Consider the following 25,214-nt stretch of genomic DNA (forward strand, 5'->3'; position numbering starts at 1 on the left):
AATAACATTTTACTGGTCTCTCTTCCAACACAATCTCAGCAAGTTAGTCTATGAATATTGACAAACTAATTCTAAAGTTTATCTGCAGATGCAAAAAACCTAGAATAGCCAATACATTATTAAAAAGAACAGCCTGCCCAGTGTTGCTCAGTGGTTGAGTGTTGACTTATGAATCAGGAGGTTGTGGTTCCATTCCAAGTCAGGGCACATGCTTGTGTTGTGGGCTCGATCCCCAGTAGGGGGTGTGCAAGAGGCAGCCAATCAGTGATTCTTTCTCACCATTGATGTTTCTCTCTGCCCCTCCCTCTCCCTTCTTCTCTGAAATCAATAAAAATGTATTTTTAAAATTAAAATAAAAAAGAATAAATTTGGAAGACTGACACTACCCAACTTCAAGACTTACTCTAAAGCTATAATAGGACAATGTGGTGACAGGAAAAAAAAAGCCAACTAGATCAATGGACAAGAATAGAGATCCAGAAATAGACCCACAAAAATATAGTCAACTGATCTTTGACAAAGGAGCAATGACAGTACAATGGAGCAAAGATATTATTTTCAACAAATGGTGCTGGAACCACTGGATATACACATATAAAAAAATAAATCTAGATATAGGGATCACACCCTTTAAAAAATGAATTCATAATAGATCACGTATCTAAATGTAAAAATGCAAAATTATAAAACTACTAGAAGATAGCATAGACAAAAACCTACTTGATCTTGGGTATGATGACAACTTAGACACAGCACCAAAGGTAAAATCCATGAAATAATTAATAAGCTGGACTTCATTAAAATTAAAAACTTCTGCAAATGATAATGTTAAAAGAATGAGAAGACCAGCCACAGACTGAAAGTATTTGCAAAAGGCACAACTGATAAAGGATTGTTATCCAAAATATGCAGAGATCTCATAAAACTCACTAAGAAAATAAACAAGTTGATTAACAGTGTCCAGAGACTTAACAGACACCTCACCAAAAAAATATACACAGAGAAAATAAGCATATTAAAAGATGTTTCACATCATATGCCCTCAGGGAAATACAAATTAAAACAGCAATGAAATACCACTCACTACACATCTATTAGAATGGCCCAAACCTGGAACATTGACAACAGCAAATGTTGGCAAATGTGGAGCAACAAAAAACTCTCATTCATTGCTGATGGGAATGCAAATGGTAAATTCACTATGTAAGACAGTTTGGCATAATTACTCTTACAATTTAAAAATCATGTTCCTTGATATTTCCCCAAAGGAGCTATAAACTGTGTCTACACAAAAACCTGCTTATGGTTGTTGACAGCAGTTTTATTTACAATTGTGACAACTTGGAGCAAACCGAGATTTCCTTCAGTGTGTAAATGAATAAACTATGGTACATTCAGACAATGGAATATTATTCAGTACTAAAAAGAAATGTGCTATCAAACCAGGAAAAGATATGGAGGAAACTTAGATGTATATTACTAAGTGAAAAAAAGCCAACCTGAAAAGGCTGCATACGTATGATTCTAACTATATAATATTCTAGAAAAGGCAAAAGCATGGAGATAGAACAGTGGTTGCCAAGGGGATAAATAGGTGGAGCACAGAGGGCTTTTAGGGCAGTGAAATTATTCTGTATGAAACCATAATAGTGGATACTTTATTATACTTTTGTCATAACCTATTGAATGTAAAACATCAAGAATGAATCTAATGTAAAATATGGACTTCAGGTGACAATAGCTTGTTGATGAGGGTGCATTGATTGCAACAATGAATTACTCTTGTGTGTGAAGTTCATAGTGGGGATGGTTGTGCATATTTGGGGGTATGGGTATTGGGAAACTTACTGCTCAATTTTTTTGCTTACTTTAAACTACTCTAAAAATAAAATATATTAAAATTGCATAGAACTAAATACACACACATAAGTACAAAAAAATCGGAATAACATTGGTATTTGTATCAATGTCAATACCTGGTCAGAATATCTGTTTTATTTCTTGCAACTGCCTGGGAAACTACACTTATAAAAAAAAAAAAAAAAAAAAAAAAAAAGTAAACTAGATAAATACTCTATCCTGCTTAAAAGCATTAAATGTCTACTCCCCTTAAAATAAAATCAGAGCTGCTTTCCATATTGTAGATGATCTTATAAGATCTGTCCTTTGTCAGCCTATCTAACTGTATCCTCTCTTTCTGTGGGCTGCAACCACAGTAACTTTCTTACTGCCCTTGGATATGCCAGGCTGCTTTCCTCTCTGAATTTTTATGCTGTTCCTTCTCCAGGTTACTGAAGGGGTTGCCTCAGTTTGTCCATCGGTTCAAATGTCACTGATCATTTTATTTACAATTCCCTGCCCACTTACACATTATCCCATTACTTTTATCTTATTTATACTAATCACTAAAGGCCCAGTGCACAAAATTCTTGCACTGGGGAGGGGGCGAACCTCAGCCCAGCCTGCGCCCTCTCACAGTCCAGGATTCCTCCAGTAGTCTGGGACCTCTCACTCTTGGCTGCCTGCCTCCCTTACCTCTGGGCAGGGGTAAGTGCTTCCATGGAGGTGGGAGAGGCTCCTGCCAGCGCCACTGTACTCGCCAGCCATGAACCTGGTTTCTGGCTGAGCAGTGCTTCCCCTGTGGGAGCCACTGATCCCCAGGAGGCAGCTCCTACACTGAGCATCTGCCTCCTGACGGTCAGTGCGCACCATAGCAACTGGTCATTGCACTGTTTGCTTGATTTGCATGTTAGAGTTTTTATTATATAGGATAATTGGAAGCTCTCTGTACTCACATTTGTCTTTTTTCTCCCTGCATGCCTAATTCTGCAGAATGTTAAGTTCCATGAGTGCAGGGTTCATTTTTCTCTCCTGTTTCCCTCCATGCCCCAATGTTCAGCTCTGTACCTGATTCTAGTAGGTGCCCAGTTAATAGCTGCTAAGTGAATTTTTTTTAATTCATGAAGGTCTCTAAGAAGGTACTCATTAAAATAAGGAAGAAATCAACATAAGGAAGAACTTACAGCTTAGGGCTTTCACAGTGCAGCTACTTAAATTGAAATCTCACTGAGAACTAATAGTTTTAAAGGAAGGAAAATGAGTTGCTTGGTAAGATCCCAAATCAATTTTCCAGTTTTTCTGAACATGCGTAAAGGTGAGTCTGAAAAGTAATTAACTCCCTATGCTCTGGATCTGAGAGGGAGGTCAAGGTACTTGCAGGGCAAATTAAGGCTCTGTAGTTTCCCAAGATGAAGATCCAAGGTCAAGAAGAATTACAATTCATGCATTTTGGGGATAGAGTTGTAGGATGTTTTGTTCTAGTTCATTGTTAAATCTATTTTTCCTGCTGTTAGTTTGATAGCTCCCTCATTTCACCAGATTTGATACCTGGGGACTATGAAAGCATAGTGAAGCATGAAAAAAAGATAAATGCCCAACTTTGGGACAAAATGTGCTTACTCCCCACAGCAGCAATTTGGGCCGACTCCGTCTTGTGAGAATTGTTCAGAAAAGCTCAGAAGAGCTGGACAGGCATTTGCCATACTCACCTCACCACACTCGTGTGGTGTGTGCTGCTGCAGACAGGCCCCTGGCTGGAACAGGAGCGGTTTTTCCACCCTCTGTGCTCTCCGTCAGTTGTATTTTTATAACAAGATATTACAAACCAGGTAGCTTAAACAACATAACTGTGTTTCTCACATTTCTAGAGGCTAGAAAGTTTGGGGTCAATGTGCTGGCCAATTTGGTTCCTTCTGAGGGACCTCTTCCTGGTTATGTCCTCATATGTTGTCGAGAGAGGAAAGCAAGTGCCCTGTGGTCTTTCCTTATGAGGGTGCTAGTCTCATCATGGGGGCTCTACCCTTATTACCCATTACCTCCCAAAGACCCCTAATCCAAATGCCATCACATAGGGCATTAGTGTTTCAACATAGGAATTTTGAGGAAACACATTCAGTCCATAGCACCTGCCAATCTCACCCTATCTCTTCTGCCTACTATTTGAGTTTAGCAAAGTATAATTTCTCAATCCCATGCTTTCAGCTGAATCCTGGGAATAGATAAACATGAGTTAGGAACATCAAACAATCCCAGTGATGGAACAAACCTTCACAGAGCTCTGGGTTGAGAAAGGGTTCTCTACCAATGGGTAGCATTTCGGCACTCTCAACACTTCCTTATCAGCAGAGTGTAATGCGTTTTCCTTGTTGGCTTCTTTGTAAGATAGATTTAGAAATTTTTTTGCAAGATTTATTCTGTTCTAAAAATAAAGTTTGAAAACTGTTCTACCACTTTCATTATTCTCCTCCCTTTTTCATGGTGTAATAGTCACACTGTCTTAGTTTTCTTTTCTGGACACCCTTCATGATCCAAATTTCCAAACATTCCCCAGGCTCAGTCCTTAGCTCATTTTTCCTTTTCACTCTCTTAGTGTCCTATCCAGTTCCTTTACTTCAAATACCATTTAACATGCTAATAACTTCAAACATATTATTGCCAGCCCTGACATTGCCTCTGAGCCCCAAACTATTCTATCTAGCAACTTCTAAAGGTAGTCTATTTGAATGTGCGCTGGACATCACAAATCTAACAATGGTGAACTTTTGATTCAGTCATTCAATCTGAACTTGAGTTTTTATTCACTATGTGATGAGAAGTCATTCAAGAATTTTTTGCAAGGAAACACTGACATGATCTATATTTTGAAATGATATAGATCTGGCTGCTCTGAGGAGACTGGAGAGATCAGGAGTACATTTAAAGGAAACAGGATGCTCTTGCAGGAAAACAGAGATGAGAGCGTAAGTGTTCAGGTGGTAAGAAATGATGAGGCAGATTTGGAAGACAGAGTAGATTCAGGACTTGCTCAGGGACTTGCTTGTGAAGTATGAGATGGAGAAAAGTAAAAAAATATAAGTTCAGATTGAATGACTGAATCAAAAGTTCACTATTAGTATCATTTCTCCACTACAATACTGCTGACTTCAGCCCAGTCTGCCAGATCAGTTACTAAAACCACACTGTAGCATAGTCAGGTCCAGCTCTGAGTCTGAAGCAGCTGTAAACCCAGCCCATTAGTGTGAACACCTACAGCCCTGCCATACTAATCAGCGATACCTTAAATTCCACCACTTCTTTTGTCCATCTCTGGATTTTCAGGTCTGATCCTAATCTCCTTGCCTTCTGACTCATTGTCTCAGCCTCTGGAAGGATCCTATACTTCCCCCCAGGATCTGACAAAGAGTCATGCTGTTTTATTTCTGACTCTTAACTTTCCCTGTGTGTCCCTTTCCATATTTTTTCCTTCCTTTCTGGAAGACGGCTCTAACCAAGCTCGCCCAGGAGTACCTACTACTGTGAAAGAAAATCAGAACAAGGAGAAGGAAGCAAGTGGGTCTCTGAGGTCTGATTGCAACCAAAGCCTTCTGACATTCGTTCTGGCACATTCGTTCAGTGGTATAGAGCAACTTTTTGTGGGCTAGGTGTGGGCTAGGTGTGGGCTAGGAGAAAGGGGCTGTGAGCAGTCAAGTCAGCGAGCACACCTACCCCAGCACAGAGGACACTGCAGGTGGCTAACCTTCCCATCTTCTCTTTAGAAACTACATTTTGGAATGACCTGCAAGTTTGGCCTTTCTCCCTATCTATGTTTTCATCTCCACCAGACTAGACTGGTTAACCCAGTGGTCGGCAAGCTCATTAGTCAACAGAGCCAAATATCAACAGTACAATTGAAATTTCTTTTGAGAGCCAATTTTTTTTTTAACTTAAACTTCTTCTAACACCACGTCTTCAAAATAGGCTTGCCCAGGCTGTGGTATTTTGTGGAAGAGCCACACTCAAGGGGCCAAAGAGCCGCATGTGGCTCACGAGCTGCAGTTTGCCGATCACGGGGTTAACCAAAAGACACTCTACTTTGCAAACCACTATTATGTTGGGAATGAAACTCAAAGCTGCATCTGACATGCAAATCAACAGATCTCTCACTCAGCAGTAGCTAAAGGGAAGCTACCCTCACTTGTTTTCCTACAAATATGGTATCTTGGCTTATTTTAGGGCATATTGTTTGGCATTGTAAATTTTTTTTTAAATCCCAGTCATTTCACAAGCAAAACTGACTTTTCTGATAATTAAGTGTTCTCCACAATGGCAATTATACCACTAATTTTCATTTTACCATAAGAAGCCCGTAGATTATTATATGGTGTCAACTCTCACCCACCCACATACCTTCGATGCAGTCAGGAAAAGGTGTCAGCATTTCCAAGGTGTGCCAGATGACGTGTGGTTCTCATAATTTCACATTTGGAGACATGTATCAGGTTGTTTATGCACATAGGCTAGCTCATTACACATTTGGAATTTATTTTAGAGGTTACTAAATTTGGGAAGCTCTGAATGCAAAGATAAAGCTTTTAATTGACTAAGTTCTATTAATATGTGATTTTAAAATGGATTTAAATATGTTCATTGATATTATTTTGGGTTTTAAATAATATCTTAAAATCTACAAAATCCATTTCAGAAGAAATTTGACTAGAGCAAGAATAGTCTGTGTGACCAGCAAATTTGGGAAAAGATGTGATCTCTGTACATTTAGAAACTCAGTGTGCTGGCTTGACCTGACCCATTCTGTTTGATGAGTTGACTAGTTCTAGTTCTGTTCACTTCTTCCACCACTATATTAACATGCACACTTCACCAATTGCATAGACACTTCTTTATCTCCCTCTACTGCAGTATTTTTCAAACTGCCAGTTTAAGTCCTTAAGTCATCAAAATTATGTAGAGTTTTAAATACTACTTTTAAAAAATTGAATAGAGTACGTCAGAGTGTCTCACAGGCAGAAAGGATAAGTGTTTTGTGAAATATTTATTTCAGTGATGTGTGTGTGTGTGTGTCTAATTATATGTTAATGAAGATTGTATTGCTTATTATGGGTAATAATAAAAAAAAAGTTTTAAACTCACAAATGGACTTACTGGTTTCTACCTGTAACAATTCTATGATCTAGATATTGAAAATCTTAATCTCTTAAGAAGCCAAAGACTTTAGGTTGCTGCTAAGCTAATGGTCATGACCAGGACCAAGCACTGGCTCTGGATCCTACAGTTAAGTAATAGTACCTGGAATGATCTAATTATCAAAATTTGCAGTTCCCAAAGTATAGCTTGAGGACCAGCAGCAACAGCATCATCTGGGAACTTATTAGAAATGCACCCTTTTAGTCCCACCCCAAGCCCACTGAATGACAATTCTGGGTGTGGGCCCAGTAACAGTGCTTTAACAACCCTCCAGGTCAGGCGTCTTCAAACTACGGCCCAAGGGCCACATGTGGCCCGCAGAGGAGTCTGATCCGGCCCGCCAGGTTTTTTGGGCAGTGAGCGCAGCCGAGGTGTTACAGTAGGAATTAGTAGTTCATATAGTCCGGCCCTCCAGCTCTCTGAGGGACCGTGATCTGGCCCCCACTTTAAAAAGTTTGAGGACCCCTGCTCCAGGTGAATGTGACCTGTGATAATGTTTGAGAACCCTTGCTTTCACAAGTTTGAGTCCGGACTTTGCTTCTACTTATTAATGTAGGACCTTATCCATCTAAGAATCCTGCCCCAAGTAGTCCTATAGATCTTCATGAGTGTCTCCAACATAATGACAAATCCAACAATACTTTTCTCTGTAGTATGAATTTATGAAGTTATGTAAAACCTAGTAAACTCAAGCTTCAGGGTTTTATTTAGAAAACATTCCAATCCATCCTATTCATTAAGTGTATTTTTTAATCTTTATTGTTGAAAGTATTACATATGTCTCTTTTTTCCCCATTGGCCCCTTCTAGTCTGCTCCTCCCCCACCCCACCCCATTCCTGTTCCAGGCTTTCACCAACCTATTGTCTATGTCCATGGGTTATGCATATATGCATACAAATTCTTTGGTTGATCTCTCCCCACCCATCTCCACCTTCCCTCTGAGATTCAACATTCTGTTCCTTGCTTCTATGTCTCTGGATCTATTTAGTTCATCATTTTACTTTGTTCATTAGATTCCACACATGAGTGAAATCTTTAATATGTATTTTTCATACTAAAGATGTAATTGAACATCTCTTTTACAGCCAAATAGAATTCCATTGTGTAAATGTACTACAGCTTTTTTTCAAATTCACTTATTTACTGATGCACTTGGGCTGTTTCCAGATGGTTTTTAATACAATTCTCTATACCAGTAATTCTTGTGTAAATTGACTTATGTCTGTTTTCATGTACTTTTCAGCACTTAATAGAGTTAGTTTTTTTATTTCCATAAATCCTATGAGAATTATATGAGATAACTTATATAAAGAGATTCATATATATATATATATATATATATATATATATATGCAACAAAGTCTTTAGTTTTTCTCTGATAAGATTGGCTATTAGTTTAAGAAGATGCAAGAATCCTCTCACATGAGTGCTCCAGTTTCCACAGTATAAGCCCTAGTTTTTGAGGGACTAGACACATATACTTGCATGAGGTTTTCAGTCTGGAGGGCCTAAAGAGAATTCTTCTCATGTCAATCACAGTGTTTAAGTGATTCACAGAGCTAGTTCCCTAAGTATTCAAAGGAGAGCAGAGAACACAAGTTCTTCAGGTAAACTCATTAGTCAACAGAGCCAAATATCAACAGTACAACTATTAAAATTTTTTTTGAGAGCCAATTTTTTTTTTAAACTTAAACTTTTTCTAATCTCACTTCTTCAAAATAGACAAGCCCAGGCCATGGTATTTTGTGGAAGAGCCACACTCAAGGGGCCAAAGAGCCGCATGTGGCTTGTGAGCCATAGTTTGCCGACCACGGGAGTAGAGAATTCCTCCATCATATCACATACACACCACACAACACACACACACACACACACACACACACACACACACACTCATGAATATATTGCCTCCAGGAACTGTCTTTCTTCTTTCTCTTCCTCTATATTCTCTATCCATGGATGGTGGGGGCTGGCATGTCCTTTCCTTGACTTCCAGTCATTGGTGTAGGTGGAAAAATATAAAGTGTGGTTAAAAAAAATCCAAAGAGACCAAGTACTGTGAAAAAAAAATAGTAAAAGTTTTCAGAGAACTGCTCAAAAAGACTTCAAGTCCACATGGCATTAAAATAGTTTCAAGCCTTCAAGGAGCAAACATTTCTCTATATATAAGTTATTCCAGAATACAGGAAAACAGAAAACTTCCCAGTTGACTTTTCGGTGTGAATATATCCTCAAAACCAAGTTGGACAAAGAAATAGCAATAACAACACACAAAAACCATCATACCAACTGTACCTATGCTAACTAGTATAAGGTGTGAAACACCAAAATTAAATGTAAGCAAATATAAAACATCAGTTTTAACTGAAGAATATAAAACCAGTTCAACATAAAGAAATCTAATAATATAATCCATCATATTAGTAAGATAAAGAATAAAAATATATGAACATCTAGATACTACATAAGTCAAGTATTTTGACAAAAGTTTCAACATTTATTTATTCTTAATTACAGAACAGCAACAAAAATGACAACAGTGCTTTGGGGAAATACTATATTGTGTAAAATTCATTTGAAACAATAGCAAGCATATAATAATGGACAAAAAAAAGTCAAAATAAGAAGAGATTTTATGACCACTATTAATTTAGCACTGTTCTATATAGTTTTCTGTATATGTACATATTAATAAATAATATATTGCTTCATTTTCCTATCTTTTAACATTATATAAATAGGATTATATTGTATGTATTCTTTAGTGACTTGTTTTTCTCACTTAACATTATACTTTTGAGAATTCTGTGTTGGTAAATAGAGCTATACAATGCATTCATTCTGACCTTTTTAGATTGTTGTTTGCACATCTCCTAAATTTTCTCTTCTTCTGTAAATAGACATAATTTGTTTCTTTTTTTTTTTTTGCAATTACATATAATACTGCTGTCAATATTTATGTGTATATCTCTTGGTTTAGGTGTGCAATAATTTTTCTAAGAAATATACCTAAGGTTGGAATTCCTGAGTCATTTGGCAAACATACATTCAACTTTATAAAATAACTAGAGGCCCGGTGCATAAAATTCATGCACAGGCGGGGGGTATCCCTCAGGCCAGCTTGCACCCTCTCTAATCTGGGACCCCTAGAGGGATGTCCAACTGCCCATTTAGACCCGACTGGGATCAGGTCTAAATGGGCAGTTGGACATCCCTCTCAGAATCCAGGACTGCTGGCTCCCAACTGCTCACCTGCTTGCCTTCCTGATTGTCCCTAACCACTTTTGCCTGCCAGCCTGATCACCCCTTAGCCACTCCCATGCCAGCCTAATTGATGTCTAACTGCTCCCCTGCCAGCCTGTTTGCCCCCAACTTCCTTCCTCTGCTGGCCTGGTCACCCCCAACTGCCCTCTCTTGCAGGCCTTGTCCCTCCCAACTGCCCTCCCCTAATGGTCATCTTGTGGTGACCATCTTATGTCCATATGGGGGCAGGATCTTTGACCACATGGGGGCAGCCATCTTGTGTGTTGGAGTGATGATCAATCTGCATATTACTCTTTTATTAGATAGGATAGAGGCCTGGTGCATGAGTGGGGGTCAGCTGGGTTGCCCTGAAGGGTGTCCCAGATCAGGGTGGGGGTTCCCTTGGGACATGGGGCAGCCTGGGCAAGGGGCCTGTGGTGGTTTGCAGGCCAGCCACGCTCCCCAGTGACCCAAGTGGAGGCCCTAGTATCTGGAATTTGTTTATCTTCTACAATTATAACTTATTTTAATCTTGTTTATTTATACTTTTTTTATTTGCATTGATCAATCTTAAAAGTTTTTCTTATTTTTTCAATCTTTAAAAAGAATCAAATCTTGGCTTTATTGATTTTCTCTAGGTTCTTTCTATATTTTAAATTTTGTTATTTTTGCTCTTATATTTATTACTTTCTTCCTTGTATTTATATTTTGGGTTATTTCAGGTTTGTTTTATTCCTTAACTTTTCATGTTAATAAGCCTTATTCATTTATATTTTTTATTTTTTTAATTGATTTCAGAGAGGAAGGGGGCAGAAACAGAGAAAGAAGAGAAGAGGGGGGAGAGAAACATCAGTGATGAAAGAGAATAATTGATCAGCTGCCTTTTGCATGCCCCACACTGGGACGGAAACTGCAACCCAGGCTTGTGCCCTGACCAGGAATTGAACTGTGACCTCCTGGTTCATAGGTTGATGCTCAACCACTGAGCCATGCCAGCCAGGCCTTGCTCTTGACATTTCAGACTTTCTTCTTTTTTAATATAAGCAGTTAAAGCTATAAAAATGTCTCTAAATGACAATTAGTTTCAGCCCATAAGTTTTGATGCATTACAACTTCAGTTGAATTTTTCCCCCATTGTGACTGTCCTTTTTAATCTGTGGATTATTTAGTGTGTTTCTAAATGTGTGTTTTTAATCTTAGCTATTTTTAATTTATATCAGATACTATTATTATGGGCATACAAATTTTGTATGTTTTAACTTTATGATAAATTGAAATTTTACTGAAAATTAATTGTATCAGTATGCAGTAACTTCTTTAATAATACCATCTTTATGAAAATTTTGATATATTATTAAAATTGCTAAACCCAGCTGTTTTCACTAGCATTTTTCCAATAAGAATCTCCCATTCTTATTGTCAGTCTTCCTGAGTCTTCCTATTTTGGTTCTGTCCTTTTAAAAGAGCTTTTACCTTGACTTCATTGAGCTTTAACTGAATCTCATTTTTTTTGCAATCTAACAATTTTTGTCTTTAAACTGACAAGGCAAGTACTTCCATGCTGATTGTGATTACTAATATATATTTAATTTATGGTAAAATAAACATAATCTAAAATGTACATCTTAACCAATTTAAGTGTGCATTTCAGTAGTGTTTATTCACACTCTGAGCCCAGTGCATGAATTTGTGCTCCTTTAAAGGAACTGCTCATTTTTCTTCTACTGAAGTTCATCCTTTAGAATTTTCTTTAGTGAATTAGACAACAAACCCTTTCTAATTTAGTTCTTAAAATAACTTTATTTCATCTTCTTAAAAGATAGTTTAACCAAATATAGAAGTTCATGTCTCAGGCATTTTAAAGATATTATGCCACTTTCTTTCTTTTCCAGTATTGCTTTGGTAGGCTAAATAATGGGACCCCAAAGATATTCACATTCTAATGTGTTTCAATCCCTGGAATCTGAATATGTTACCTTATGCTGTGAACAGTAGTCTACAGATGTGATTGAGTTAAATTTTGAGAAGGGGAGATTATCCTGGGTTATTCTAATAAGCCCAAAATAGTCACAAGGGACATATAAGAGACAGGTAGGGGGATCAAAGTTAGCAGTAGGATAGGTGCTAACAGGAGCAGAGATAGGAGTGATATAGCCACCAGCTGGCAGCCTCTAGGAACTGGTAAGGGCCAGGGAACAGATTCTCTCCTGAGCTTTCCAGAGATAACCAGCTCAGCTGGCATCTTGAGTTTAGCCCCTTCAGAATCAGTTTGGATTTCTGACCTCCAGAACTATAAGAGAATAAATGTGTGTGCCACTAATTTGTGGTTATTTGTTATGGCCACAATAGGAAACTAAAGCTGTTGCTTTTGAGAAATCTGCTGTCAGACTAATTATAGTTCTATAATTGATAATTTGTTTCAACTCTTTTTTTTAGCGTTCTGCAAGTTTATTTTGAGGTTTAAGTGTGAATATCATATTATTTATTCTGCTTGAGTTAACTAGTGTCTTGGATCACTGCAGGAAAACTTTCATTTATTGCTGCTTCTAATATCATCTTTTCACCAATCTTTCTGTTGTCTCTTCCTGAAGCTCCTTTTATGTTTGCAGGTCTTTTCCACTCTATTCCCCATGTCTCTTTCCTATTTCACATTTGTGTGGATTCTCTATACCTTCTCACATCTATTGTTCATATTCCCTCTTGAGCTATGTATTATACAATCTTCTTATTCCACCCATTGACTTTTTAATAAAAATTACTATATTTTACCTTTCTGAAAGTTATGTTTGATCCTTTTTTAAATGTTTTGTAATTTTTATTTTTAAATTAAATTTATTAGGGTGATATTGTTTAATAAGATATATAGGTTTCAAGTGTACATTTCAGTGGTATGTATTACATTGTGTGCCCACCATCCAAAGTCAAATCATTTTCCATCACCATGTATTTGGCCCCCTTTACCCTTTACTACCTGCCCAACCTTTTCCCTATGATAACCACCAAACGGTTGTCTCTCTCTGGGTTTCAGTTTAAATCCCACAGAGCAGTGAAATCATATGGTTCTTAGCTTTTTTTTCTGGCTATTTAACTTAGCATTATATTCTCAGGGTCTATCCATGTTGTCCCAAATGGCAGTATTTCATCTTATGGCTGAGTAGTATTTCACTGTATATATGTACCACATCTTCTTTATCCAGTCATCTATTGAAGGACATTTCAGTTGTTTCCATGTCTTGGTCACTGTGAATAATACTGCAGTGAACATAGGGGTACATGTATGTTTGCAAATAAATGTTTTCAAATTTTGGGGTAGATACCCAGAAGAGGGATTGCTAATTCATATGGTAACTCTATTCTTAATTTTATGATGGACCTCCATACTGTTTTTCATAGTTGTTGGAATCAGTTAATATTCCCATCAGCAGTGAATAAAGGTTCTTTTTCTCCACAACCTCTCCAACACTTGTTATTATTTGTCTTGTTGGTAATGGACACTATAACAGGTGTGAGGTGGTATCTCATTGTAGTTTTTGATTTGCATTTCACTAATAGCTAGTGAAGTTGAGCATCTTTTTATATCTATGTTGGCCATTTGAATATCTTCTTGGGAGAAGTGTATTCATGTCCTCTGTCCATTTTTGAATTGGATTGTTTGTTTGTTGTTGAGTTATATGAGTTCTTAATATATCTTGGATATTAACCCCTTGTCGAAGCTGTTATTTAAAAATATATTCACCCATTCAGTTGGTTACCTCTTTTTTTAATGGTGGTGTTTTCTTTTGCTGTGCAGAAACTTTTTATTTTGAGATAGTCCTAGTCATTTATTTTTACCTTAACTTCCTTTGTTTTTGGAGTCAAATTCTTAAAATCTTCTCTAAGATCCAAGATCCACAAGGTTAGTACCTATGTTTTCTTCTGTGTAATTTATTATTTCAGATCTTATACTTAGGTATTTAATCTACTTTGAAGTAATTTTTGTGCATAGGGACAATTTGTAGTCTAGTTTCATTATTTTGCATGTGGCTTTTCAATTTTCTCAGTGCTATTGATTAAAGAGGCATTCTTTTTTTCAATATATGTTTGTCAAAAATTATTTGCCCATATACATGTGGTTATATTTCTGGACACTCAATTCTGTTCCATTGGCCTATGTGTCTAGTTTTCTGCCAACACCATACTGTTTTGGTTATCATTGCTCTGTAGCATAATTTGAAGTCAGATAGTGTAACTCTGGCTTTGTTCTTTTTTCTGAAGATTGCTTTGGTTATTTTGGGTCTTCTGTCATCCACACAGATCTGATGATTTTTTGTTCTGTTTCTTTAAAAAAAATATCATTGAAATTTTGATGGGGATTGCATTAAATTTGTATATTGCTTTGAGTAATATGGACATTTTAACTATGTTGATTCTTCCAATCTATGAACACTATCACTATCTTTCCATTTCATGTGTCTTTTTCCCAATCTCTTTGAATAATGCTTTGTAGTTTTCAGTATATAGGTCCTTCACTTCCTGTGTTAAGTTTACTCCTAGGTATTTTTTTCTTTTTTGTTGCATTGCAAAAGGAATTGTGTGTGATTTTTTTTTTTCATTTCTTTTTCTGAAATTTTATTGTTGTATATAGGAGTTCAGTGGATTTTTGTACATTAATTTTGTATCCTGTCACTTTATAAGTTTATTGTTTCTAAGTTTTTTAATGGAGTCTTTAGGGTTTTCTATATAAAGAATCTTATGATCTACAAAAGGTGACACTTTTACTTCTTCATTTTCAGTTTGGATGCCTTTTATTTCTTTCTCTTGCATGATTGCTCTGGCTAAGATTTCCAGCACTTTGTTGAATAAGAAATAATAAATCTTACTCCTGATTTTTGATAGTCTCACATTCTTTCATCATACTTTCAACACTGTCATTTACTTCTGGAAACATATAAAGCATATTGATCTTATATTTGGTGCTCAATCATTTAATTATCTACAGGTGTTTTGTTTGTTTAGTTCACATGTGTCAAACACAAGGCCCGCGGGCCTAATCCATCCCGCCAGGCCTTGCAATGTGGCCCGCACCGCGCTGTCATCACTGCACTCCGCTGCGTTTCCATCACAATGACAGTTTATGACTGTTCAGTAAACCATTCGGCCCGCGATTTAGGCTGGATTTTAGATTTTGGCCCCTTCTCTGATTGAGTTCAACACCCCTAGTTTAGTTGGTTGTGGTTTTTTTTTTGTTTGTTTGTTTTTGTGTGTGTGTGTGTGTGTGTGTGTGTGTGTGTATGTTTTTAGCTTTAATAATGTGTTCTGTTGTTGCTCCTTACTTCTGCTCATGTTTTTTTATTCCCTTTTGTGTTTAGTGAGTTTGTAGCTCCTGTCTCTTGCATTCTTGTATCTATGGAAAATATTTTAGGCATGTGCACAGTGTGTTCCTCCAAAAAGTATTTGCATTTGCTTCTGCTAGGCACTTTGGAGAATTATCAACCAGGAAAGACTTTAAACTAAATTTGAGTTTTGGATTTTGTGTGTCATGTCGCACAGTTAATATGAGTTCTAGTCCCAAACTTCTGGGTTTCGTGGGTTTGTGGCTAGAGGTTTTAATACAAGATATTTTTTTTCTTTTTATCTCCTCTCTCTGCTCTATCCAAGATCAAACCAGATATATCACCTCTATCTCTTTCTGCGTGGTAAATTTTTTTCTAGGTCACCTACTGAGTATGTTACACTTTTGATAATAAATGTGTGAGGGGATTCCAATAAAATCTCCCACACTGTTCAGGCCCTGGGCTTTGCCCCTGTCCTGTCAGTCCCTTACAATAAGGACCTAAGCTACCAGGGACTGGCAGATATCTTCAGGGCAAAACAGACTCTAGTACTTATTTATCAGTTACAGGGTTTCAGTCCTGTCATTCTAGCCTCTGAGATTCCATTATTTTCTTGGCAGGTCATGTACACATTAAGAAATATGTCTTCAATTTTTCATGCAGAATCTTTAGGTTTGAGGTCTCCAAAAATCCTAGGTTGCTATATTTTTGTAAAGCTCCTTGAATTAGGAACTTCTGTGTAATCAGTTTTCTAATACAAAGTGTCTTTAAGCATTAGTTATTATCTCATAGATTCTGTGGGTCTGGAATCTGTATATAGCTTCTCTCTCAGGCTGCAATTAAGGTATTGCCCTGGGCTTCAGTTATTCCAAGACTCGATTGGTGAAGACTCAACTTCTAAGCTCACTCATGTGATTAGTGGCAGGTCACAGGATATTCACTTCTGGCCCCACTCACGTGGCTGTTGGCAGGACTCACATTTTGCTAGCTGTTGGTTGGAGACATTAGTTCCTTGCCATGTGCGTCTGTCCACAGGGCTGCTCATAATACAGTAACTTGCTTCTCCGAGAGTGAGGTCTCTGAGAAAGGGAAAGAGAGAGAAAAGTGAGAGACAGTGAGCAAGATGGCAGCTACAGTCTTTTTGTAACTTGATCTCAGAAGTGACATCCCATGATGTTTGCCATCTTCCTCTCAGGAGCAAGTCGCTGTTTCTGGCCATTCTCAAGGGGAGGTGATTACACAAATGTGTGAATACCAGGAAACAAGAATCACTTGGAATCGTTTTCAAAGCTGCCTACCTCAGTTTTATAAGACACTTTTTACAAAATTTATCTTTATTGTTAAAAGTATTATAAATGTCTCCCTTTTTTCCCTTATTGACCCTCTTCACCCGACACCCATTTCAGATATTTTTGTAGCAATATGTTTGCCAATACATCTCCTAGGGCAAGGGAAACAAAAGAAAAAATAAACAAATATACTTTACTTTTAACATCAAAGTGGAAAAAAAGATTAAGAAAACAAACAAGCTTTTTAAAAATAGATCATTTAAATGTCTTATAAATATATGAGAATTATACTATCTTTCTAGTAATCAAAGGAATGCTAATTAAACAGTAATTAGGTAACAATTTTTACCTATCAGATTGACAAAATCCTTTATAATGTCATGTGTGTAGAAGAGAATATTTAGAAACTAACATTCTCATGCAATGCTGGTGGGAGTGAAAATTGGTATCTATTTTGGAGTTAAACTTGGGATTATGCCATTATCCTTTATATATTTTTGAAAACCTCTATATAAAATCTATATAAAAATTCACTAACAGTTTTACAATGAGAAACTCATTTAAGCAAAAATTAAAAAGCATAAAAATATGTAAACTTTTCTTATTTTTATGGTAAATCAATTAGAAATAGTATCTGAAAATTGTCATTGGTAAATAAATTACCCCATGTGCTCATAAGAGAAAGCTATGACTTTAAATATTATATTACAAATATGCATATGTTAACATGAAAAGATGTAGCCAATTTATGTTAGTAAGCAAAATAGTATATATTGCATGGTTCATTTTTATTACATATAATGTTCAAAACATGTATATTTAAGGAAAAATGACCAAATTATACTTAATAATGTTAATGAGGTCATTTCAGGGTAATGGAATCACAATTGATTTTTATTGTTTACCTATGTTGTCTAATTCTTAATAATCAACACAATATATATTTACTGCCGTAATTTTAAACAAAATATTTTTTTCTAAAGTAAAAACAAAGATGTATAAACCAAGCAACCTCCTATAAGATATTTTGTCATTTCTTTCTGATGTTTTTGTTAAAAGTTCAGAAAAACACATTTGTCACTGTATTGAAGATAAATGTGTAATGCCAACTTTTATTTTGTATGCAGGAATCCTGCCATTAAGAATTTTCCACTTTTGACCATTATTCTAATTTTCACATTGGAGCCCTATTTCCAAACTAATAATTAAAGTTACCAAACTTATTATAATGCAATGTGCAATGTACAAAGCAATTTTTATAATATCAGTTTATTTAATCATCAAAATCTTTCTGTAACAGCACTTATCCACTTTACAAATGAGAAAACTGAGATTCAAAGACTCCAAATCGTTTGGACAGGACAATATTATTGGGAAATGGAAGAGTAGAATTCAAGAATTCTGCACCATCGCCTGCAGGCATTGGAGTCCTTTCAGCCTCCAACATTTGGGTGCACCTATTCCGTGCTGAGGTATTCTGAGTGCAGAGAGCAGAGAAATAAAGAAAACCTTGCTCTGTCCTTGAGAATTTTATCTCAGGACCTGCAGAGATCCTCTCTCCTAACAGGTAGTTTTGTAAATAGATGTCTGGCACAGACCATTTTATATTATATACACCAGGATGCTGGTACTTCCTCAATGACTGTGCCTGTGTGTGTGCCATTCACGAAGTGTGTGTCAATCATATAGTGATTTCCATAGCTGCATTTTACAATTTGCCAGAGTCTTGGGTGTTTGCATTCTTTAAGTTCAAGAACTTGTTGTAGGTTTAAAATGTGCAAAGTTAAAACATCTTCCTTTGTACCACTAATGAGTTTAGAGGATCTGTGGTGCCCAACAAGTTACTGTAGCATTGCAGATGAAAATGCAAAATAGTCCTCATAGGAAAAAGTAAAATTTGCCCTCACAGCACTGTGCTTTGACTGCAATAAGGAGCCAGGAAATGGTAGTCGGAACCCTCTGCAGAGCAATTGTAGAAATTTGAATTAGAACCATTGAATTTAGTTATTGCTTTAATTTCTTTTTGATTTCCACTTTTAATATCATGCCATTTTATGGGTATTAGTATGAAGTTCTATTTTCTTAGTTGTGTTGTGCAACATTCCTTATTTACTTGTATTTATAAAATATCTTGGCGCTGCCCTCACTGGTTTTGCTCAGAGGGTAGAGCTTTGGTCTGCGGACTGGAGTGTCCCAGTCAAAGGCACATGTCCAGGATTGTGGGCTCAATCCACAGTAGGGGGCATGCAGAAGGCAGTTGATCAATTATTCTTTCTCATTATTGATATTTCTATTTCTCTCTTACTCTCCGTTTTTCTATAAAATAAGTAAAAATTAAAAATATTTTTAAAATACCCTGGCCCTGTTTTAAGAAAGAAAGTGCCTTGTATCATTAAAAAGTAAACTTCTAAAAGTAAAAAGAAAAACTCTGGGGGCAGAATTGATATTATGCAGCCCATTTTAAGAATTTGGTCTGAAATGTGATTATATTAATGTTAGTTAATGTTTTTAGTTAACATATTAATTATCATCAGTACATTTCATTTATATTCTGAACCTCAATTTTGAGATAATTATTAATAAATGTGCTCATAGCTCTGTGTTGATTTTAACCACCACCCAAAGGGAGGAATCAGTCCATTGTTAGGGCAGCTGTGGCATGGAGAAGCAAGTGCAATGTGATTCAGGTCATTTTTGGGGAAATAACAAGGGTCCCTATACTCCAGCCTACTAATTGTGTGATTTTGGGGTAAGTCACTCAGTCTCTGAGAACCTATTTCCTATGTGGAAAATATGGCCAATAATGATTATAGAGTTGTTGTAGGATCACAAAGGTAATTTACCTAATGATACCAGCTCATATTTATTGAAAACATATTAGGTCCAGGTGCTGTTCTTGGTCCTTTAGTTGAATTATTTTATTGTCACAGTATATTTTTTTCCATAAGTACTATTATCATCATCTTATCCCCAACTTACAGATGAGACCAAAATACAAGTGGATTGAATAACTTGCTTGGAGTTGCATAACTAATAACAAAGGCAAGACTTAAACTCAGGCAGCTTGGTCCCAGTGCTCATGCCCTTAAACCACTAGGCCACTGGGTTATATTGTCTTTTAAGTAAATGCTCTGGTTGGGTTTTAGCTCATAATGGTGTACAGTGCAAAGTAGTTTGTATGATAGTTAATGTCTGTTGATGTAATTTTTTAAAAACTACCTTGCAGAACTATATATTAAAGATAAATGGAACTTGTATATGAAATTACATGGCACAGACCAACTTTTCAGTATGAAAATGAATCCCAGCAACTTTGAATTCATTTCTTCATATAATAGCACAAAGTAATAGAGAAGAGATAAGCTGGGTGAAGAGAAGAGGCCAAGGCATGTGGCATGGGTTGGCCATGGGGCACTTGGGCTGCTGTAGGTTTCAGAGGAGACATGAATGCCTCTTCTGTTGAATGCCCCTTGCTGCTCCATCCTACAGCTTCAGTGACTAGAAGCCCAGATTGTAGCTATTCAGCAATAATAGTTTCTCTGATATGAAATTGCCACTGTAGGTAGGATTCTATAGGAGAAAGTCTTGCACTAGTAGTGGAGCAAAGGAAAATGCTTAGATATGTTTCAGTGCTGATAGGGAAGAGCCCATGAAGAGAAGGTTGTTGAAGACACAAAAACAAACTAGTTGAGCTTCATGGTTAAAAACAAGGGGCTTTGGATTCAAGCTGGTTTAGGATTTATCTCTAGCTCTGCCACTCACAATATGTCATTATGCTTCCTAGGCTGCTATTTATCTGTAAATGAGTGGGTATCACAATAGTTTCAGTCTCATAAGACTGTTGTGAAATTGAAGGAAATCTTGCATGTAAAGCACTTACGGTACTAGTAGTGTTGTGGCTAGCACCCACTGAGAACTCAGTGCATATTCACTTGTATGATGGCCATTATTATAGTTGGCAGAATAAAGATACTGTGTAGTAATAACAGCACATCATTCATGGGTAATAACTCATTGGAACTGCCCATTGCTCACTTGTTGTTATTAGTGATATTATTGTTATTTTGATTATAATTTTCATTAGCTTGTCATATTTGAGCTCTACTTCCCATTCAACTCTGACTTAAAAAGTCAGGACCCTTTTTGTGCCTTGTTTTTTCCACCTGTAAGATGGGAAGAATTAGACTAAATTAATGGTTTCTGAACATGGACAAGAAGATCTATGCTGGGTCATAACTTGTCTTTGGGCCATGTTGAAACTATCTCTATAAAATTGCTAAAAATTATTTACTCTGAGGTAATATCCTTCTACATTTTTCCTGTTACTGTTATAATTTATTTTGCAAACTAACTGGAGTAGACAGTAGTCTTTAAAAACTACTTTGATATTTGATAAACTATACTGTTCACCACCTTTCATTTTAAAATTATGCTTTAGTTACACTTTTTTGTGAAATACCAAATTATGGGAATAGTCACTGCTATGATGATCTCTAAGATCATCAGCACTGTCAGCTTGGTTCAGAGAACATGAAGCCCATTGCTGATGGAAAAGAACAGAAATAGATGGGGGGAGAAGAGATTCAGCCTGCAGTGTAAGGCAGATGGTGAGATCCTTTGGTGAAAGCAAAAGAGGAAGCTCTGAAAAGAGGGGCAGAAGCATTTCTTCTTTATTGTATCCAATATTTATGGGTTACCAACTACAATGCAGGCACCATGCAAGATAAGTGAAGTGGTTGGTGTGTTGAACGGTAGTCCTTCCCAAATCCCCGAATATATCCATGTCCAAATGTCTGGTACAAAGACAGAAAGTTGATATCTGGAGTAGGGTGCTGCTATTACAGACACCTAAAAATGTGGAAGAGGCTTTGAACTGGATAATGGGCAGAGATCGAAAGAGTTTGGTGGTGTATGTAGAAAAGCCTATATTTCCATAAATTCAGTGTTAATTGGATTTCATGAATTCAGTGATGCTCACCAGGGCGCATAAGAAGAGGAGAGCTAGAGAGGCACTGGACATGAAATGGTCAGTGTAGTGATTTAAATGGTTCTCTCCACCCACAAAAATTATGTCCACATCCCAGTGCCCGAAATCTGTGACTTGTACTGCATATAGCAAAAACTATGGTAAAATTAGATCATCCTGGACATCAACCCTAACTCCAGTGACAGTTGTTCTTATAAGAGACAGAAGAGGGGGGAACACAAGCACCCAAAGAAGAGACACTGTGATCTCAGAAGCAGAGCATTGAGTTATGCATCCACAAGACAAGGAATACCTGAAGCCAACACACCTTGACTTTAAATTTCTGGCACCAGAAGTGGGAGAATATATTTCCACTAGTGACCCTGTACATGGCTTTATGCACATCGAAAGGAAATTAATTAGGTGGCGGCCAGCGAGGTCAGACATGCCCTGGAGACAACCTCCTGTGGTCCCTCCCCGGCTGCAGAGTGACTGGGATCTCTCCAGCAGGTGGGGTTCCTCATCCTGGCCTGTGGGGATTGGGCTGAAACCAGATCTCTGACACCCCCCAGGGGTCCCGGAGTGTGAGAGGGCACTCTGCAAAGTTGCTGTCATACAGGGTGTAGAATGCAAATGCAAGTGTGCAGTAAACCAGATTTGTGGTCGACAGTGATCCAGCAACAACATAACCCACAGCTGAAGGTGGAATAGCGTGGCCCCACGAGGAATCAAGATATTTCCCCTCTTCTTTCAGGGTGTGTCACCCGAGAATCACCACTGCCAAGTCACTGCAGCTCAGCAGCTCCTTCATTGAGTGTCTGTTCCTGGTGGTCAGTGCATGTCATAGCAACCAGTCAGAGGGGTGGAAGGACACAGCATGTTAGCCTTTTATATATATAGATTGTTTTATGCCAACCATTTGTGGAAAGATACTACAGCAGTTACAGGAACTTGAGCAGTCAACAGCTTGGACATAATATCTTTCTTTTATGGACCTCAGAGAGAGAATTAAATAAGCATTAGGATAAAGAGGAATAACATTGATGAGTGACAGGATAAGGGGAGATATGGGGCTCTGGCCAGGTAGCTCAATTGGTTAGAGCTGTGGTGGCAAAGGCTCTTTGGCCCCTTGAGTGTGGCTCTTCCACAATATACTGCAGCCTGGGTGAGTCTATTTTGAAGAAGTGGCGTTAGAAGAAGTTTAAGTTTAAAAAATTTGGCTCTCAAAAGAAATTTCAATAGTTGTACTGTTGATATTTGGCTCTGTTGACTAATGAGTTTGCCGGCCACTGGGTTAGAGCATCATCTTGGTAGGCTAAGGTTGCACGTTCTGTCCCCAGTCAGCACATACAAGAATAAGCCAATGAATGCATAAATAAGAAGAATAATAAATGAGCCTCTCTCTCTCTCTCTCTCTCTCTCTCTCTCTCTCTCTCTCTCTCTCTCTCTCTCTCTCTTCCTCTCTAAAATAATTTTTTAAAATTTTTATATATATAAAAATTTAAAGGAGGAGAATATGGGTGCTTTGGGACTTCTGACATACCCAAAATAACCTACTTGTATAAAGAATCAGGGAAGCATTTCTACTGCAGGTTGAGCAGGAGTAGGGGGAGGGAGTGCCCCCTCTCCTCCTACTCTTGCTTCTGTGTATTTAAAGCCCATGAGGGGCATGCTTTATACTCATGAATCCCCACTCCTTCACTGGAAAAGGTGCAGATTGAAGCTGCCTGGATGCTGAATCTACCAGTCAAGATTTATGAAATAGAGCAATGAAAGTGATACCAAATACTAGAAATGTTGCTGGAAACATGAGAGAGAGCACCTGCAGAGGACTACCTATAAGAGAAAATCTGCAGTGGCCTTTCCCAGCACACTCTGATTTTGCAGCTCGCTGTTAATTCGGATGTCCCTTGGCCTTTATGATACTGTGATAGCAATCCACACACTAAGAGTTAAGTGAGGCTTAAATTTTAAGGAGTTTGTCAAATCAAGCCATGAAAAACTCACTGGTATAAAGGTAAATTCCATTAGCTGTGGTGGGGATGCACATATAAGGGCAGAATAGAGGTTTTTTCATGTCATTTTTACATTTGCCTGCACTGCAGTTTTTCTCCTTTTAAAACATTCTTTTTCAATATGAGCATTGACAAACTAGACAGGAAGCTTGGGAATATGAATACGTGTAAATACCAAATCAGATGTATTTTAAAGGATGTCATTTATTCTAAAGTGTGTACAAGTTACTTTAAAGTTATTAGTGTCTGAAATTCTCTGTAGGTAGAGACACATTTTTAAAACACACTATTCCTATCAGGTTTTAATCATGTTAAAGGCAGATTCCCCCCCCTCCCCCCCAACAAGAAACAAAAAATGTTGCTTCTGACCTGACAAACCTTAACATCTGCCTGTAAGTTCTTTGTTTTCTTTTCTTAATAAGGATCTCAAACACAACTTCTTGAGGTGTTCAGCTGTAAAGGGTTATTCTGATTAGAAATTTCAAGGAAAAAAGTATGATGTTGACTTGAGCACTGTAGGTTCTATATTTGGGGTAAGACCTTGAACAGCATTTATTATTTGACTATATATTATTGCAGGTTTTGACATGTTTCTTTTTTTTTTTTTGTCCCCTTTGCCATCCTTAGAATCAGAGGCAAAGAAAAAGAATGATTCTTTCTTACTCTTAACCATCTTTGAATTAAGTGTTGAGCATCTATAATATTGCAGTGTGTCCTATAAAGCACTGTTGATAATATTAAACAAGGATAAAATATTAAATTAAGTGTCCCTAGTCAAAGCTCTTAAACAGCTCATGAAAATCTGCCAGCCTTTAAGAGCAAACTCCTCTTTACAAAAGAACTATTTAAAATAAGAAAGACAACCTTGGAAGCTCCATTTGCATTTTATTTCTGGCAGGTTTCACAGACTTCCCTCAAGCCCTGGTGTTTTTCTTCTCTTATGTTTCAGAGAAAGTCAACAGTAGTTCTAGACTAACATCTTGCTTTGTGGAAATTTACTAGGGATTATTTTTACTAGCTTGCAAACTTTGCTCTTCGCTTTCTGATAAATTACAGTCTAGTGTCAATTGATTCTAATTGTGGATGGGGAAATGGGTTTGGAAGGAAGAGAACCTTGCTAGAATGATACCTTTGCTGATTCTGGGAACTGGTCTGATCTGAAGTTGCAGACACTTGCCTGAAATGTAGTCTCTCTCTGTATCTCTCTCTTTCTGTCTCTCTCTCTCTCTCTCTCTCTCTCTCTCTCTCTCTCTCTCTCTCAAGAATGGGAGGAAAACTTTCTGAGAAAACTCTCACCCATCAATTTTGCAGTTGAAATATAGAAGGGATTTTGATTCATGGCACCAAGAATGGGGAAAAGAGGAAGCC

The sequence above is a fragment of the Pipistrellus kuhlii genome, unplaced genomic scaffold (genome assembly GCF_014108245.1).
Source record: "Pipistrellus kuhlii isolate mPipKuh1 unplaced genomic scaffold, mPipKuh1.p scaffold_m20_p_12, whole genome shotgun sequence".
NCBI lineage: Eukaryota > Metazoa > Chordata > Mammalia > Chiroptera > Vespertilionidae > Pipistrellus > Pipistrellus kuhlii.